The sequence below is a fragment of the Mus musculus genome, chromosome 6 (assembly GCF_000001635.26).
Source record: "Mus musculus strain C57BL/6J chromosome 6, GRCm38.p6 C57BL/6J".
Taxonomy (NCBI): domain Eukaryota; kingdom Metazoa; phylum Chordata; class Mammalia; order Rodentia; family Muridae; genus Mus; species Mus musculus.
Window position 1 is genome coordinate 133,755,144 of NC_000072.6, and position 17,203 is coordinate 133,772,346.

Below are 17,203 nucleotides of genomic sequence, written 5' to 3' on the forward strand. Positions count from 1 at the left end.
TGGCCTGAAAGAGCCTGAGGATGCTTTGATTGACAGCACACCTCCATCCCTGGGATCCCCTTCTTGCTGGTTCAAAGCATCTACTTTCTCATTGTTATTCCAAAAGAATGAAATGAGGCCTAATAAGGGTGTGTCTTTAATCCCTGAGGTCCACATTGTAGAAGGAGAAAACAAATATCTGCCAGTTTTCCTCTGACCACCAGTTAGGTGATGGAGCATTGCATCACATAGAAATAAAGGTAGAGACAAATCCATTATACATCTGTGAGCTAATCAGGAACATTTATAAAAAGAATTTAAATATTTATGAAGAATTGCTACAGGAAGAGAGAACAGAGAAATTTATAAGGAAATAAAGAACATACAGCTAGCTAGATGAGAGTGGGTCTGTCTTCACAGCATTGAATTCAGTTCAAATGCAAGTTACACTACAGGAAGATGAAGACAGTCAAGGGTAATGCTATGATGTGATCCTCTGAGTATAAAACACTCAGCTTCCTTGCTTAACCAAGGAAGTTACTGCCTTATTGTTTGAATTCCATTCAACATAATAATACAAGAAATTTGTAACGAGGTAAACATGATCAAAATTTCCCGTACTAAAGCAGGATAGTCTCTAGATACTAAAATTACCAGACAAAAGGTAAACAAATTTTCTTGTAATGACCATAAATTTGTTGGACTTATACATAACCAATATATAAAATTAGTATGGAAACTCAAACGTTTCTTATTATTTGGGGACATTCAATGGTATGGGACAATCACAAAGGGCTGCGAAACACAATTTTTAACAACCTTGTGAGGACAGTGTATGATATTATTAATTATTGGAAAAGTAAGCAAAAGACTAGAAAGAAGTTATTGACAGAATTCAGTTTTTAACAATTTACAAAAAGGTATCAATAAGAAAAGCATAGGAAACCATGCTTTAAGCCTCCTAGATCAGTTCTATGCCTATTCTGTAGAAGAACTTGTATAAAATTGCCCACATGGGCAAGAGTTATGCTGCATAACTGAGGTCAGAAACGTTTTCAATGACTCAAAGCTTTGTGTATGCTATTATGTCTGCAATCAGGTTTAAGGGAAGCATACAGAAGAACTCTTTCTGCCAATGATAACTGCAGTCAACTCTATAAGACAAAGTGCTGTGTGTAAGGCTGATATTTCCTGGTCGGGGCAATGTGGCATTAGCCCATATTTATTAAATTTGCAAAAGTGACAAGAATCCAAGACAAAGAGAAGAGGACACCTGTTCTTAGTCTTGGATATGTTGGCCACACAACTGCTAATGTCCTCGAGTAGAACTATGGATTAAGGGATATCTTTGGCCATCACTGAAAAAGTATAAACCAAATTATCTTTAAATTGCCCTGCTTGTGTGCCTAGCCTCCACTTTTCCTATGAACATTTGCCCCATTCTTTCTTTTCCATCATCAATTCTGGCAACCCCTTGAGCAGTTTCTCTGGACTCTGAAGCCCTAGAGTTACTTCTCAAGTGTTCATGTGGCAACTGCCTGACATCATACCCCTTGCTAGTTGGAGATGGAGGTAGCAAAGTCCTCTGAGCTTCAGTTCTCTATTAGCTGTTGTGAAGACAGCTTCTTAGGCCAATTAGTTATTTACGTTGGTCCCAGTTCTTCATAAACACAGCTGGGAACACACTGGATTTCTGACTCCCAGTTTTTCACTTTTGTATTGTATATTCAGGGCATTAAAAAGTGGAAACATTAGCTTCAAAAAAGTGGAACAGAAAATACAAAGGAAACATGTAGTCTCACAGAAAATGTTATCAAGGGGTTCTGGGTATGCTGTGTAGTTCATTAGTCAGACTTAGGTCATGTGTTTAGTCCCAAAATAAGATACAGTTGACAGTGCCTTTCCATGAATCAGTGGTATTAAGTTTATAACTAATCACTGAATTATAGCTTTGTTATAACTATTTAACTAGTTGAAAGTCATGTTTTTAATCCTCAGTTGCATACATCATACAACTAAAATCTCTGCTTCTCATGAGAATGTAATATTACTTGTCTCATATTGGGTGGAAAGTAAGAAGCTGAAGGTTGAGTTGTGAAGATATATATATGTATGCTTCTTTGAAATACCTCAGTATGAATTATAAATGAATAAAATTAACTAGCCTCCAATAGAAGTAAAACTTAAAAGCATTTAATCTTGTCTTAATATGGGTAAGATTCTTATCATTTGAAGTTTGAACATATGAAGCTAAAATGAATTTTTTTTCAGTTACAGCAGCACTTTTATTTCTTTACACAATGATGTGTTGCTGGAGCCTAATGTTCTCATTGAACAGTAGAAAACCAAAATTTGTCATTTCTTCTTTTTTTTATTACGTATTTTCCTCAATTACATTTCCAATACTATCCCAAAAGTCCTCCATACATCCCCCCCACTTCCCTACCCACCTATTCCCATTTTTTTGGCCCTGGCGTTCCCCTGTACTGGGGCATATAAAGTTTGTGTGTCCAATGGGCCTCTCTTTCCAGTGATGGCCAACTAGGCCATCTTTTGATACATATGTAGCTAGAGTCAAGAGCTCCTGGGTACTGGTTAGTTCATAATGTTGTTGCACCTACAGGGTTGCAGATCTCTTTAGCTCCTTGAATACTTTCTCTAGCTCATCCATTGGGGGCCCTGTGATCCATCCAATAGCTGACTGTGAGCATCCACTTCTGTGTTTGCTAGGCCCCAGCGTAGTCTCACAAGAGACAGCTATATCTGGGTCCTTTCAGCAAAATCTTGCTAGTGTATGCAATGGTGTCAGCGTTTGGAAGCTGATTATGGGGTGGATTGCTAGATATGGCAGTCACTAGATGGTCCATCCTTTTGTCATAGCTCCAAACTTTGTCTCTGTAACTCCTTCCATGGGTGTTTTGTTCCCAATTCTAAGAAGGGGCACAGTGTCCACACTTTGGTCTTCATTCTTCTAGAGTTTCCTGCATTTGGCAAATTGTATCTTATATCTTGGGTATCCTAAGTTTCTGGGCTAATATCCACTTATCAGTGAGTACATATTTTGTGAGTTCCTTTGTGATTGTGTTACCTCACTCAGGATGATGCCCTCCAGGTCCATCCATTTGCCTAGGAATTTCATAAATCCATTCTTTTTAATAGCTGAGTAGTTCTCCATTGTGTAAATGTACCACATTTTCTGTATCCATTCCTCTGTTGAGGGGGATCTAGGTTCTTTCCAGCTGCTGGCTATTATAAATAAGGATGTTATGAACATAGTGGAGCATGTGTCCTTCTTACCGGTTGGGACATCTTCTGGATATATGCCCAGGAGAGGTAATGCGGGATCCTCCGGTAGTACTATGTCCAATTTTCTAAGGAACCACCAGACTGACTTCTAGAGTGGTTGTACAAGCTTGCAATCCCACCAACAATGAAGGAGTGTTCCTCTTTCTCCACATCCTCGACAGCATCTGCTTCATTTTCATTAAACTCTAAAAAGTCTTTAATTTCTTTCTTTATTCCTTCCTTGTCCAAGGTGTCATTGAGAAGAGTGTTGTTCAGTTTCCACGTAAATGTTGGCTTTCCATTATTTATGTTGTTATTGAAGATCAGCCTTAGTCCATGGTGGTCTAATAGGATGCATGGGACGATTTCAGTATTTTTGTATCTGTTGAGGCCTGTTTTGTGACCAATTATATGGGCAATTTTGGAGAAGGTCCCGTGAGGTGCTGAGAAGAAGGTAAATTCTTTTGTTTAAGGATAAAATGTTCTGTAGATATCTGTTAAGTCCATTTGTTTCATAACTTCTGTTAGGTTCTCTGTGTCCCTGTTTAGTTTCTGTTTCCACGATCTGTCCATTAATGAAAGTGGTGTGTTGAAGTCTCCCACTATTATTGTGTGAGGTGCAATGTGTGCTTTGAACTTTACTAATATGTCTTTAATGAATGTGACTGCCCTTGCATTTGGAGCATAGATATTCAGAATTGAGAGTTCCTCTTGGAGGATTTTACCTTTGATGAATATGAAGTGTCTCTCCTTGTCTTTTTTGATAACTTTGGGTTGGAAGTCAATTTTATTCGATATTAGAATGGCTATTCCAGCTTGTTTCTTCAGACCGTTTGCTTGGAAAATTGTTTTCCAGCCTTTCACTCTGAGGTACTGTCTGTCTTTTTCCCTGAGATGAGTTTCCTGTAAGCAGCAGAATGTTGGGTCCTGTTTGTGTAGACAGTCTGTTAGTCTATGTCTTTTTATTGGGGAATTGAGTCCATTGATATTAAGGAAATGTAAATGTTGCTTCCTTTTATTTTTGTTGTTACAGTTGGCATTCTGTTCTTGTGGCTGTCTTCTTTTTGGTTTGTTGAGGGATTACTTTCTTGCTTTCTCTACGGAGTGATTTCCGTCCGTGTTTTTTTTTTTTTTTTTTTTTTTTTTTTTTACTGTTAGTATCCTTTGAAGGGCTGGATTCGTGGAAAGATAATGTGTAAATTTGGTTTTGTCGTGGAATACTTTGGTTTCTCCATCTAAGGTAATTGAGAGTTTGGCCGGGTATAGTAGCCTGGGCTGGCATTTGTGTTCTCTTAGTGTCTGTATAACATCTGTCCAGGCTCTTCTGGCTTTCATCGTCTCTGGTGAAAAGTCTGGTGTAATTCTGATAGGCCTGCCTTTATATGTTACTTGACTTTTCTCCCTTACTGCTTTTAATATTCTATCTTCATTTAGTGCATTTGTTGTTCTGATTATTATGTGTCGGGAGGAATTTCTTTTCTGGTCCAGTCTATTTGGAGTTCTGTAGGCTTTCTGTATAATCATGGGCATTTCTTTCTTTAGGTTTGGGAAGTTTTCTTCTAAAATTTTGTTGAATATATTTGCTGGCCCTTTAAGTTGAAAATCTTCATTCTCATCAACTCCTGTTATCCGTAGGTTTGGTCTTTTCATTGTGTCCTGTTGTTCCTGGATGTTTTGAGTTAGGCTCCTTCTGCATTTTGTATTTTCTTTGATTGTTGTGCTGATGTTCTCTATGGAATCTTCTGCACCTGAGATTCTCTCTTCCATCTCTTGTATTCTGTTGCTGATGCTCGCATCTATGGTTCCAGATTTCTTTCCTAGGGTTTCTATCTCCAGCGTTGCCTCACTTTGGGTTTTCTTTATTGTGTCTACTTCCCTTTTTATGTCTAGTATGGTTTTGTTCATTTCCATCACCTTTTTGGATGTGTTTTCCTGTTTTTCTTTAAGGACTTCTACCTGTTTGGTTGTGTTTTCCTGTTTTTCTTTAAGGATTTGTAACTCTTTACCAGTGTTCTTCTGTATTTCTTTAAGTGAGTTATTAAAGCCCTTCTTGATGTCCTCTACCCATCATAATGAGATATGCTTTTAATTCCGGGTCTAGCTTTTCGGTTGTGTTGGGGTGCCCAGAACTAGGTGGGGTTGGGAGTGCTGGGTTTTGATGATGGTGAGTGATCTTGATTTCTGTTAGTAGGATTCTTATGTTTGCCTTTCGCCATCTGGTATTCTCTGGAGCTGTGCAGGATACACTTGGCGGGGTCCTGGAACCAAGATGTCTGCTGCTGATGCTCAGGCAATCCCGTGCCGGGCAGATCCCTATCCTCAGAAGTCTTAAGATCCCATGGTGGGTGTTGTGGGTAGCTGGCGGGTGTCAGCCGACTCTGCGCCCTAGCTACCTCGGTGCTGCTCGGACCGGAAGGCAAATTTGTCATTTCTTAAAGAATTGAGTACAAAAAACCTTACATAAATTAGAGAATGAATACATTTACAGGTGTCGATGCAAATGTTCCCAACTCAAGGCAACTAACAACCGATGGTGGTCAGGAGGGAAGAAACCAGAACTGAAACTGGGTCCTAAGGCTCGGACTTTCCCACCCTGTTAGACTGGCAAGAAGGAGTGGTAACTGGTTCAGGAACCCTTGCCAGCCTCGAGAAATCCTGGAAGTCTGCTGTTGGTTAATACCCTGCATAAATCACTCCATGATGCTCACAGAGATCCACCAGGCTAGGGCTTTCTCATCCACAGCGTGCTCTCCCCAGCCCCCAAGTGACTGAGCCACATGAACTAAGGACTAAATCAAGATATGCACAGGGTATTAAACGTATACCAAGGGAGCAGTTAACTTGAATACAAGGTCAAAAATCAGCAACAAGTTCTACGATCCAGTGCTGATATCAGATACAAGCTTCAAGGACAAATTTCTTTTCAAAGGCTTATTCCAGTTTCATGAGGCTAGCATGAGGTGTGTACATTTGCCAGGGCAAATCGATACTTCAATATCAGCTCATGCAGCAGATGCCTGGCACCTGCTCAGTCCATCTAGAAGCATTTGCAGTGGACGATGGAGGGGCCCGACTCATCATACTCCTGTTTGCTGATCCACATCTGCTGGAAGGTGGACAGTGAGGCCAGAATGGAGCCACTGATCCAGACTGAGTACTTGCGCTCAGGGGGAGCAATGATCTTAATCTTCATCGTGCTGGGTGCTAGGGCTGTGATCTCCTTCTGCATCCTGTCAGCAATGCCTGGGTACATGGTGGTACCACCAGACAGCACTGTATTGGCATACAGGTCTTTGCAGATATCCACATCACACTTCATGATGGAGTTGAGGTGGTCTCATGGATACCACAGGACTCCATGCCCAGGAAGGAAGGCTGGAAGAGTGCCTCTGGACACTGGAACCGCTCATTGCCAATGGTGATCGCCTGCCCGTTGGGCAGCTCGTAACTCTTCTCCAAGGAGGAAGATGATGCAGCAGTAGCCATTTCTTGCTCAAAATCCAGGGCAACATAGCACAGCTTCTCCTTTATGTCACGAACAATTTCCCTCTCAGCAGTGTTGCTAAAGCTGTTGCCCTGTTCAGTCAGGATCTTCATGAGGTAGTTTGTCAGGTCCCAGCCAGCCAGGTCCAGATGCAAGATGGCGTGGGGAAGGGGGTAGCCCTCATAGATGGGCACTGTGTGTGTGGTCACCAGAGTCCATGACAATGCCAGTGGTGCGCCCAGATGCATACAAGGACAGCACCGCCTGAATGGCCACATACATGGCTGGGGTATTGAAGGTTTCAAACATTATCTGCGTCATCATCTCTCTTTTAGCTTTGGGGTTCATGGGGGGCCTCAGTCAGAAGCACCGGGTGCTCCTCAGGAGCCACACGCAGCTCATTGTAGAAGGTGTGGTGCCAGATCTTCTCCATGTTGTCCCAGTTAGTGACAATGCCGTGTTCGATAGGTGTGGGAAGCCGCCCTCACATTCACCATTGCAAGATGGTGCTGACATCCTGTGTTCTAAGTGGTAAACAAATAATCTGCGCATGTGCCAAGGGTAGTTCTTCACTCCCTGTGCTCTGCCTTCCCCGTGACGACAACTCGGCCGATGGACTGCAGCCAATCAGGGAGTGACACGTCCTAGGCGGAGGATAATTCTCCTTAAAGGGGACGGGGTTTCGCCACTTTCTCTCTCTTGCTCCTAAAGATGTAAGCAATAGAGCTCTTGCTCTCTTGCGCTCTGGCTCCTAAAGATGTAAGCAATAGAGCTCTTGCTCTCTTGCTCTCTTGCTCCTAAAGATGTAAGCAATAGAGCTCTTGCTCTCTTGCGCTCTGGCTCCTAAAGATGTAAGCAATAGAGCTCTTGCTCTCTTGCACTCTTGCTCCTGAAGATGTAAGCTATAAAGTTTTGCCGCAGAAGATTCTGGTTTGCTGTGTTCTTCCTGGCCGGTCGTGAACGCGTGTAAGAGATAGGGTACTTCAGGGTCAAGATACCCCTCTTGCTCTGGGCTTCATCACCCACGTACGAGTCTTTCTGGCCCATGCCCACCATGACACCCTGGTATCGGGGGCACCCTATAATGGAAGAGACATGGTCCTGGGGGCGTCGTCGCCAGCAAAGCTGGCTTTGCACATGCCGGAGCCATTGTCAATGACGAGTGTGGCGATTTCTTCTTCCATTGCAGTCTAACCTGTCTCCATAGGACCCTATCAAAAATGTAACTAATGAAAAATAATTTCATCTGGCTGGAGAGATGCCTAAGTGGTTAAAATCATTAACTGCTCTTCCAGAGGTCCTGATTTCAATCACAGAAACCACATGCTGGCTTACACACCATCTGTAATGGGATCTGATACCATCTAAACAATGTACTCATATATATAAAATAAATAACTCTTAGAAAACCATATCATCAGCAAAATAAATCAACCTATACCATAGGATGGCATCAGCAAATGACTTGCTGTAGGAAATCCTTTTTGACAAATGGTCAGAACTTTATCTTTCTTTTAAATGCATTTATTGCAGGTAAGAGAGAGACATGAAGAAATTCCTAGCATTTAAAAGATGGAATTCAATTATAATTTATTCACATTCACATCTATAGAATCAAGCTAAAAATAACACTTTTATCATTTATATAGCAGTTGGATAATTGAATACTGACTACATCGTTTTAGCAATATTAAGAAAGTGGGAACACTTATTTTAGATAAAAAAAAAAATTGGAAGAGAAAATGTAAGATGGGACTAGAAAAGTTCAAACCTGACAGATGAACTAGGGAATATTACAGTGTTAAAAACTCAGGTTTTCAATTCCCTCAATACATCTACCCAGTTTCCTTTAAACTGAGAAAAACTCAACAAGAGAGCTTAAAATTATATATTATACTATAGATTTGTAATGCAGACTTCATGGAATAATTCTCTAGTTACAGGGGTATAAAGTATTTTCATTTTCTATCTGTGTTGTGGGGGGGGGGGGAAGATGGAAATATTTACACATATTCCTGGTGTGTTTTGCTAGGTGTTGTATTCTTGGAGCTACAACTCTGAAATCCTCTCCCCTCCCTTACTAAGAAACACAGACAACACTCAGAAATTGCATGCTGAAAATTTTATTGGAATAGTATAGACAATCAACATTGATTCGTTGATCTAATCATTTGAAGGACATATTTTAATCAGGTACTCTCTGGAAAAGAAAAATAAGGAGAAAAGTTATTGAAAAATTAAGACATGCTGAACGTTCCTTAACTGCTATTTGTACCCCAGAAGTGAGAGGGGTGGGAGCCTACACCCTCTTCTTCCTGCATCTCCTACACCTCATTCCTTCTCCATTTTCTCAGATTTACTCTTGTCGGGCACAGAGAAGAAAATGGGACTAAACTATTTCTTACAAGATGAAAGTGAATGAGTATCTTAGGTTGTTCACCCATTAGTTCTGATATAAAAGGTTCCAGGATATATTTCCAAATATTTTAGTGCTATGTTCCCTGAGTGATTGAACAACTGAAACTGACCTAAATATTTATTAACAGAACAAGCCATAAATACATCATGTCAGACCATGCAATTGAATCCTGTGTATGCAACCAGGAAAATACAACCAAGCAAAACATGCTATGGGGAGATCCAAAGACTTTATGAAGCTATGAACTTTTCTAAGAAATGTGGCTTTGGAAATGAATATCCTAAAGGGCTGCATAAACATTTCATATAAACCTCAATTGTGTATAATATTTACTCACATACACATACTATTATTTCTAACGATATTGCCAAAGGATTAAATTAATGACTTTCAAGGAAAACATGGTAACTTACTATAATATTTAACTATAATAGTCAGCCAAATGTACTCCTAGGGATGTAGACTCTGATCAACTTGGGCATATACCAATTTAGAAGAACATATTAAAATCTGAACAAGGTTAGAGATATCTGTAATGTATCACTTAGAGGAAATGGATCTGCACCTCCCTGTGTGAGTGGGACAGATTGTACACAGTTGAGTTGAGAAGTCAGTGAATTCAGAGGACATAAGGCCAAAGAAAGATTGCTTCTGTACTTCTAAATATGAAGTCAATGCAAAGAGTAAACATTGTTATAAAATAAATAATAATAATAAAGGAGCAATGGAGCATAAAACAGCTGTGGAGTTATGTTCCTCAGGGGCACAAGTACATTGGAGATCTTGTGCAATACTGGCTTAGACCATCAAAGACGTATCACCTTGTACTGTCTGAATGCTAAGATTTGAAATGCTGATGCCGTGTCCATATGCTGACAACTAGCAAATTTTCACACTATGATTTGACAAATACTGAGGCAAAGTGTTTATCTTTATTAAGTTTGACTCATTGATCTTACCTAGTTTATTTGCTGCTGATTGCTTACTAAGCCATACTTCTTCGTCTCTGGTTGCCTTTGTCAGGGGATTCGAATTTTCTTTTATTGGGTAGATTATGGTTAAATCTTTTATGAGAATTAGGATTGTTACGTTTTACTTTCATATGTACTACTCCTGGCTTTTCAGGATGAAAGTTATGTTGCCCTTGAACCTCTTTTCTCCTTTCTTCTCCAGATTGACTTTCCTATTCTTTCACAGCAGAGTCAGAAGGCCTCTGACTCTCTGCTTCTTGAGATTCCTGAGCTTGCTGTTGCTGTTCCTGTTCACTCCCAGAGTTGGCAGAAGACTCATTTCCTGCTGATGCTGATTCAGGCTCTTGGACATTCACTGTATTTACCTCAGCAGAAGAAGGATCTGAACCTGAGACCTGGGTTTGATTCACAGGAGCTGCATAGAAAGGTCCAGAAGATGTGAACACATTGATAGAAGACTTTCCCCTTGATTTCTTTCCCTAACCTAATCACACAATCCTTTCTCTCAGATCCTTTCTGCCAGCTGCTAACTTCCTCTCCTCATCTTGGCTTTCTAATTCCACATTTCAAAACTACTTAGGTTAACATCAGGAGAACTGAAAGTTGTACTTCAGGTCACAATAATAAAATCTCTGCTGTGCAAAGTGTTTTAATTAGAGTTTGAAATCTCAAGAATGAAATATAAGTTAACAGTTCAATACCTATATATTTTAATACAGAATAAGACTAACAATAATGGTGTAGAATAAATATACTACATCCCTAAGGACAATTTGCTTCTGTTTTTTTTTTCTTAAATCAAAGACAATTACCTAGTTACAGGAAGGCAAAGAGAAAACAGGAAAAGCCAACAACTCCATTTTGTTCTTGAAACTCAATTATTATATACAGGAACACCAAGAAAAATAGAACCATGGATTTTCTCACAATCAGAGAAATCAGTATAAAAGCTCTTTTGTTTTCTGCCTCATCTCACAGTGGTGATTTGGGCTGGGAAGCCAACAAATCTCATCTACAGTTATGGAAGCTTTGTCTGTCCTTCGTTCAGTTGGCTGACTTTAATCATGTCTCCATCATCAGCGTGGGGAATATTTATTTATATACATAGCAAAATTAATATTTACTCATCTATAAGACATATATGATGAGACAATGCACTGAAACACAGACACTTGAACAACATGCAAGGATGATGGATTGGGCTTTACCTTGTTCTTGGACATCAGATGTACTCTGGCCATCTAGAAATAAAGAATAGAAACAAGAGAAACTTCAGACTACAATCTTTCAGAGGTCCTACAGAAAAGTGTCTTCTGTAAAACTACAGGGAATGCAAGAGCATGAGTGATTTCCCTGTGTTCTTACCTTCCACAAAACCACAAAGATCATTTTAATTCTCCCAGAAACACTACTATCAAACAGCTCCCTATTTGTAATTACACTGCATGCTTAAAAATTATCCTGCATAATTCAGCTTGAGAATATTTCCCACTCATTTTTTTAATTAATATCCCTAAGGACAGTCAGGAGACAAATCGCTGAGTACACATCTTAAAATGTTACATTCTCTGCCTAACATTCTGGAAAAATGTATAAGGTTGGCTCTGATAATTGTATGTTAGTGTCTAGAGCATTCAATTTATTCTTAATTTCTATGATTTGAACTAATCCTGGCATGTTTCTCTGTATCATGTTTCTGGCACCCAATATGTAGCAAAGCTGCCTGTTCCTAATCTTTGCTCTGACAATATGCTCTCAAATCTACCTTTGTTTTCATGTTTCTTTACATTGTACAGAGCACTTTCCTGAACACAAAATGGGCCATCATATTCCTCTCTTCAAGAATTTTATGAATTTCAGGTAAAATATTAAGGAAAAAGACCATGCTACATGATAAAGGCCTAACTATTCCGATCTTTCTCATAGATATCCTACGGTCCTGCCTTTCTTCTCACCCATGTCTGAAATTTCTCCCCTGCTTTGTCCCCTCTTTTCCTTGAATGTCTTCAGATCCCACCCTGTTTCCCTTGGTACCTTCATCTGCGCTCTGAGCTGAGCTCAGGGCCAGCAAGGCGGCTGTGAGCAGGACCACAAGCATCTTGGAGAAGGTTCTGGACTTTCTCCCAACTGTGCGCTGAGAAATGCATGTCCACTCTTTATAAAAGCAAGACAAACAATGGTATCTTTGAGCATTTACTGGATGACGTTGCTCCATTATTTCTCTTTGGGACTGTAGCCCAGCAGGGTGGAGTATGGGAGATTTCCCATGTGCCTTAACCACAGGATCAACATCTAATTTGCTGATGCTGTTAAAGGACAATTGTCTCTTTACAGCCAAGTATTATTCCATTGTCTGTATGCACCACATTCTCAATTTACTCAAGAGATGTAAGGCATATAGTTTGTTTCCCCTTCCTAGCTTCTGTGAGAGAATTGCACAAGTATCTGAAGAGTAGGATGTTGAGTTCTTTGGAGTAATCCAAGGAGCAGTAAACCAGTGTCATCTGGTAAATTTCCTTTGAGGTTTTCAGAATTCCTGACCCCTAATTCCATTTTTTTTTTTGCTCTAGTTTCCTCTCCCACAGAAACTGAGCGTGAATGGAAGGGTAAACATCTTCTGCATGATATGTTGCCACCTATTACCTTGATCTTCACTCTTCTGACTGCCAAAATCTCAATGTACTATTAATTTGAAATTTTCTAACTGCTAAGAATTATGAACAAAAACCTTCAATGTTTGTTTGCCAGTATAATTTCCTGTTTTTGAATCCTCTTTCTAGATCCTTTGTCAGTTTTCATTTGAGACATCAGCTCTCTGGATTTTTTCTTTGTTTTGACTTTGCTGTGTATTCTAGATATTAATCTCATCAGAAGTATAGCTGGAAAGGATTCTCTCCCACCTGTTGGGCTGTATCTTTGCTTGGCTGTTTATTTCATTAGCCACACAGATCAGATTTTTAGGTTTATGTGGTCATCTTTTTCCATTACTAGCCTTAAGTTCTGTCTGAATGAAGTCTTTATTCATAAATTCATTTACAACACTTGAACTAGCACTGCCTGTGGTTTTTTTTTTCTAGTAGTTTCAGGACCTTAAGTTTCATATTAACGTCTCTCACCCATTTGTATTTGATTTTCTGTGTAGAGTGGAAAATATACATATCATTTTTCTGCATGTGGACATTCAGTTTTACCAGGGTCATTTCTTGAAGATGCTGTCTTCCTTTCATGGTAAATTTCTGGCATCTTTATCAAATATCACATGATTCTAGCTATGCATACTCACGTGTGGGTCTCCTTTTTCATTCCATTGATCCAAGTGTCAGCTTTTGTGATAATCATAGTTTTAAAATACTATACTTCTGTAACCTGGCATGAAATCTGATATTGCAATCACCCCAAAATTATTTGTTTCTTAGAATTGCTTTGCTGATCCAGAGCTTTTTGTGTCAGTATATGAAGTTTATGATGTTAGACAATTTCTGGGAAGAATCTCATGTATTTTTATTGGGATTATGTTGAATCTCTAAATATTGTTATGATACACATGATACAATGCTGATGATACCAAACCATGACCATGGGAGTTCTTTCATCGTCTGATGCTTGCTACACCTCTTTTCTTCAGAGATTTGTAGCTTTCAGTGTAGAAATCTTGCACATCTTTGGTTAGGTTTCCATATAGATAAATTTTGATGATATTTTCAATAGGAAAAATTGCATGATTTCTTTCTTGGTATATTAATAATTGGTAAAAGGAAAGGATAACTTTTTTACTAAGATGACCTTGTTTTCTGCCACTTTGATGAAAGCATTAATCCTTTCTCAATGATTTAGTAGGTAAATAAATAGACCTAGAAAATATCATCATGAGTGATGGTTCCCCAGATATAGTAAGGGAAATGCTAAATGTTCTATTCTGTCAATGGTTCATAGTAGGATAAAGATGCTATGGGAAAAAAAGATGGAAAAATTGAAGAGAAATGAACTGGTGAGGAGTGCCATACAGAAGTAGACAAACGAAAGAAAGGTAAATAACACTATATATGTTTTAGAAACATTACAGAGACATCTGGTATATTTTTACTTGAAACATTTAGAAAACATAAATGTATATGTATCCAAATGTACAGGTATACTTTAAATGAAATACACTACTGGGCTGATAATGCTCCCCACAGGCAGCATAGACGACCAAACCAAAACCACATAACTGGGCATGGGGAGATTTCTGTAGATTGATTGGTCCAAGACACAAACGAAACAATATCAATTTTGAAATTGTCTCTGGTTGCTTCAATGTAGGGACCTATTGTAGATGACACTGTAGATTTTGAACATTTGACATGGAAGAATAAAGCTGGTACTATCCTAAAATGTCCAGCCTGAAAAGTACCTCTTATAAATGTTTCTTGAAAAATAAGAAAAGTAGTCAACAGTCTCCATAAAGAAACCAGTTACTCCCACGCCCTGAAGCCATTTAGTCTCTAACTTGATTGTAAATTCTTAAACTTTCCTCATGCCATAATGAGTGTGTGTTCTGAAGTGTAGCTCCTAGGCCTTGGCAAATCTACTCCAGTTACAACTTCATAGTTCTCTCTACACTTAAGGGCCTTAAGGAAGACAGAGAAGGGGCTTAGTCCTGCGAATTTCTTCTATTGAATGCAAGGGAACTGTATGGTTTCCCCAGATATGAAATTGACAGGGAATGGTCTGAGTTGTCATCATTGCATGGCTTAGGAAGGATTCACTAGGAAACAGAGAGAGAAATAACATAACAAACAATCAGGCTGTCTGTTTCATATTCAGGACTCTGGAAGAGGAAGTCCTACAGGAAGCCAGTCTTGACCTTGGCTATGTGTCCTACAACACAGTGGGAGCTTCTGTTAAATGTCATTCAACTCAGATCCATTACCTTGACTTCCTTCAGTGTCAACAATGAGTGCAGAGTGTGCTGAATCATGAAAGAAAAATATCACCTCTGATTTCAATGGAAACAGAAATCAGATTAGGGAGGAAAGTGGGGATGAAGAATGGGCAGGTGTAGGGTTGAAGTTCTGCACATCTTAGACATTTTGTTCTGCTTTAATATTATAATATTTAATGCAATTGTTTATCGAATGTTTATGTTTTCTGTTCAAGAAGCCCATACATGTATGTAATGGAGTTTGATTAAACCACACTATCCACCCAACTGGGAATGTTTCCCTAATTTTGAGTGTTCTTTCTTTGAAAGTCACTGAGTCCACCTGCATGTGCACTGCTGTGTAGCTAGATTATTTAGATTAGATTAATGATGTCCATTTCTAACCACATTCCAGAAAAAAACATAGTTTTATTCTCTTTTCCTATGCTTTTTACTTAGTATTTGTAATTCACAAAAATATAATGGCCTTTCCTGTGATTTATTCATGCATATCTATCACTGTACTTTTATCATGAGAATCTCTGATACTACTTTCCTCCATTCTTTCTTTTTTCTTTTATTAGATATTTTCTTTATTTACATTTTAAATACTATCCCCTCTTTAGTTCTTTCTCTCTCTCTCTCTCTCTCTCTCTCTCTCTCTCTCTCTCTCTCTCTCTCTCCATCTTCCTCTCTCTCTCTTACTGTCTCTATATCTGTGTGTGTGTTTGTGTGTTTGTGTGTGGGTGTGTGTTGTGTGTGTCTGTGTGTGTGTGTTTTAAAGCCAAATTCCTGTTGCCCAAATGTGCTTGGATATGTAACCATAATTTGCCCACACTGGTTTGTGCACAGTTAGAAACACACGGTTCTTACTCCCAGCACTTGACAATTGTTCTCTGAATTAAGAGAAATCTTACTATGTAGCTCCATGGAAAGTATTCCCAGGTGGTTCTACTTTTGCTGTCTGGTTGTTCAGTTAGTTTTAAGGAAAATTTTTAAATACTCCAGAAATAAGTGCTAATTGCCAGTACCTACCAATAATTTCATGGGATGTACTTTTTAAATTAAAAAAAATAATTCATTGTAGTTTGACTTTTACCAGATTTAACACTAATACTTACCCTAAGCCCAATCCTTACCCAGTTGCCTAAATAACACAAATAAAAATGTATGTTTCTGATAAAAATATGAATTTTTCCTCAGACAGTGAGATACCATGAAAGATTAGAAGCACAGTTACTCATATATTCCTGAATACCTTATGAATATTCCTAAGTATTAGTTTTTAATGAATAAAATTACATAGACTCTAATAGAATTAAAACTTCAAAGTCATTTTATCTTGTCTGCCACATGGTGTCTTTCTCATCATTTGAATTATGAACAAAATAAGCTTAAAGAACTTAAGGATAGGATATTCTCTCTCATATATGACATGAAACTAGAAATTATAATGAAACGTATAAAAGCATAAAACCATAGAAAAATGTAAATCTTCATAGTGAAAAAAAAAGTACTCTAACAAATACCAAAATGTGATGTCATAAAAATAAGAAATTGGAAGTGAAAATATATATTTAACATGTTTTCAGGCAGCGTCACAGATTTGTGGGGAGAGAGCCATTGATTTCTGAGAATGGTTCTGTTTGGAAGGAGACTTCTTTTCTTACCTAATGGTACAAAGGTACAAAGGCAGGGTTGGAGGTATGGAGAGAAAGAAGGAGGGAGACAGGAGAGAGGAGAGGAAGGGGAAAGGAGAGAGGGAGTAAGCAAGTAAAAGAGAGAGAGGGACTCTTTCATTCTGATAAGGTCTGGAAGGGTTCACACGAACTGATTGCCTTGGTTCTTCTGTCCATTTACATAGTTGGGTGAAAATGTCCTCTTGTTTTGATGACTCCAAACTGTGCCATACCAGATTATTGGAGATTGGGAAATAATGACAAATAATCCTTAATTCTGTAATACTGCAATGTTAGTACTGCCTCAACAGTGTTGTTACTATTACTCTTTTAACAGTACTTTTACTTAGTAAGGTTATTGCCATTATTCTTCTACTTATAATCAAATTTCAGAGTGAAACTCTAACCTCTTAAATAATTGCACAGGCCCTTTAAAATTCTTGTTCAAATTAAATCTCCTAAAGAATGAATCTCCTTGGGTGC

General features: G+C 38.7%; 2 pseudogenes across 1 annotated transcript; both read right to left on the reverse strand.

Annotated features, from left to right (window-relative positions):
- Gm6375 (predicted gene 6375) lies at positions 6,294–7,935 on the reverse strand (annotated as a pseudogene).
- On the reverse strand, positions 8,855–12,265 carry Gm5886 (predicted gene 5886; annotated as a pseudogene). Its single transcript, NR_111985.1, has 4 exons — positions 12,173–12,265; positions 11,347–11,379; positions 10,127–10,553; positions 8,855–8,948 (listed from the first exon to the last, which is right to left on the reverse strand). The product of NR_111985.1 is annotated as a predicted gene 5886, transcript variant non-coding allele (transcript).
- Positions 12,266–17,203: the final 4,938 nt, after the last annotated feature.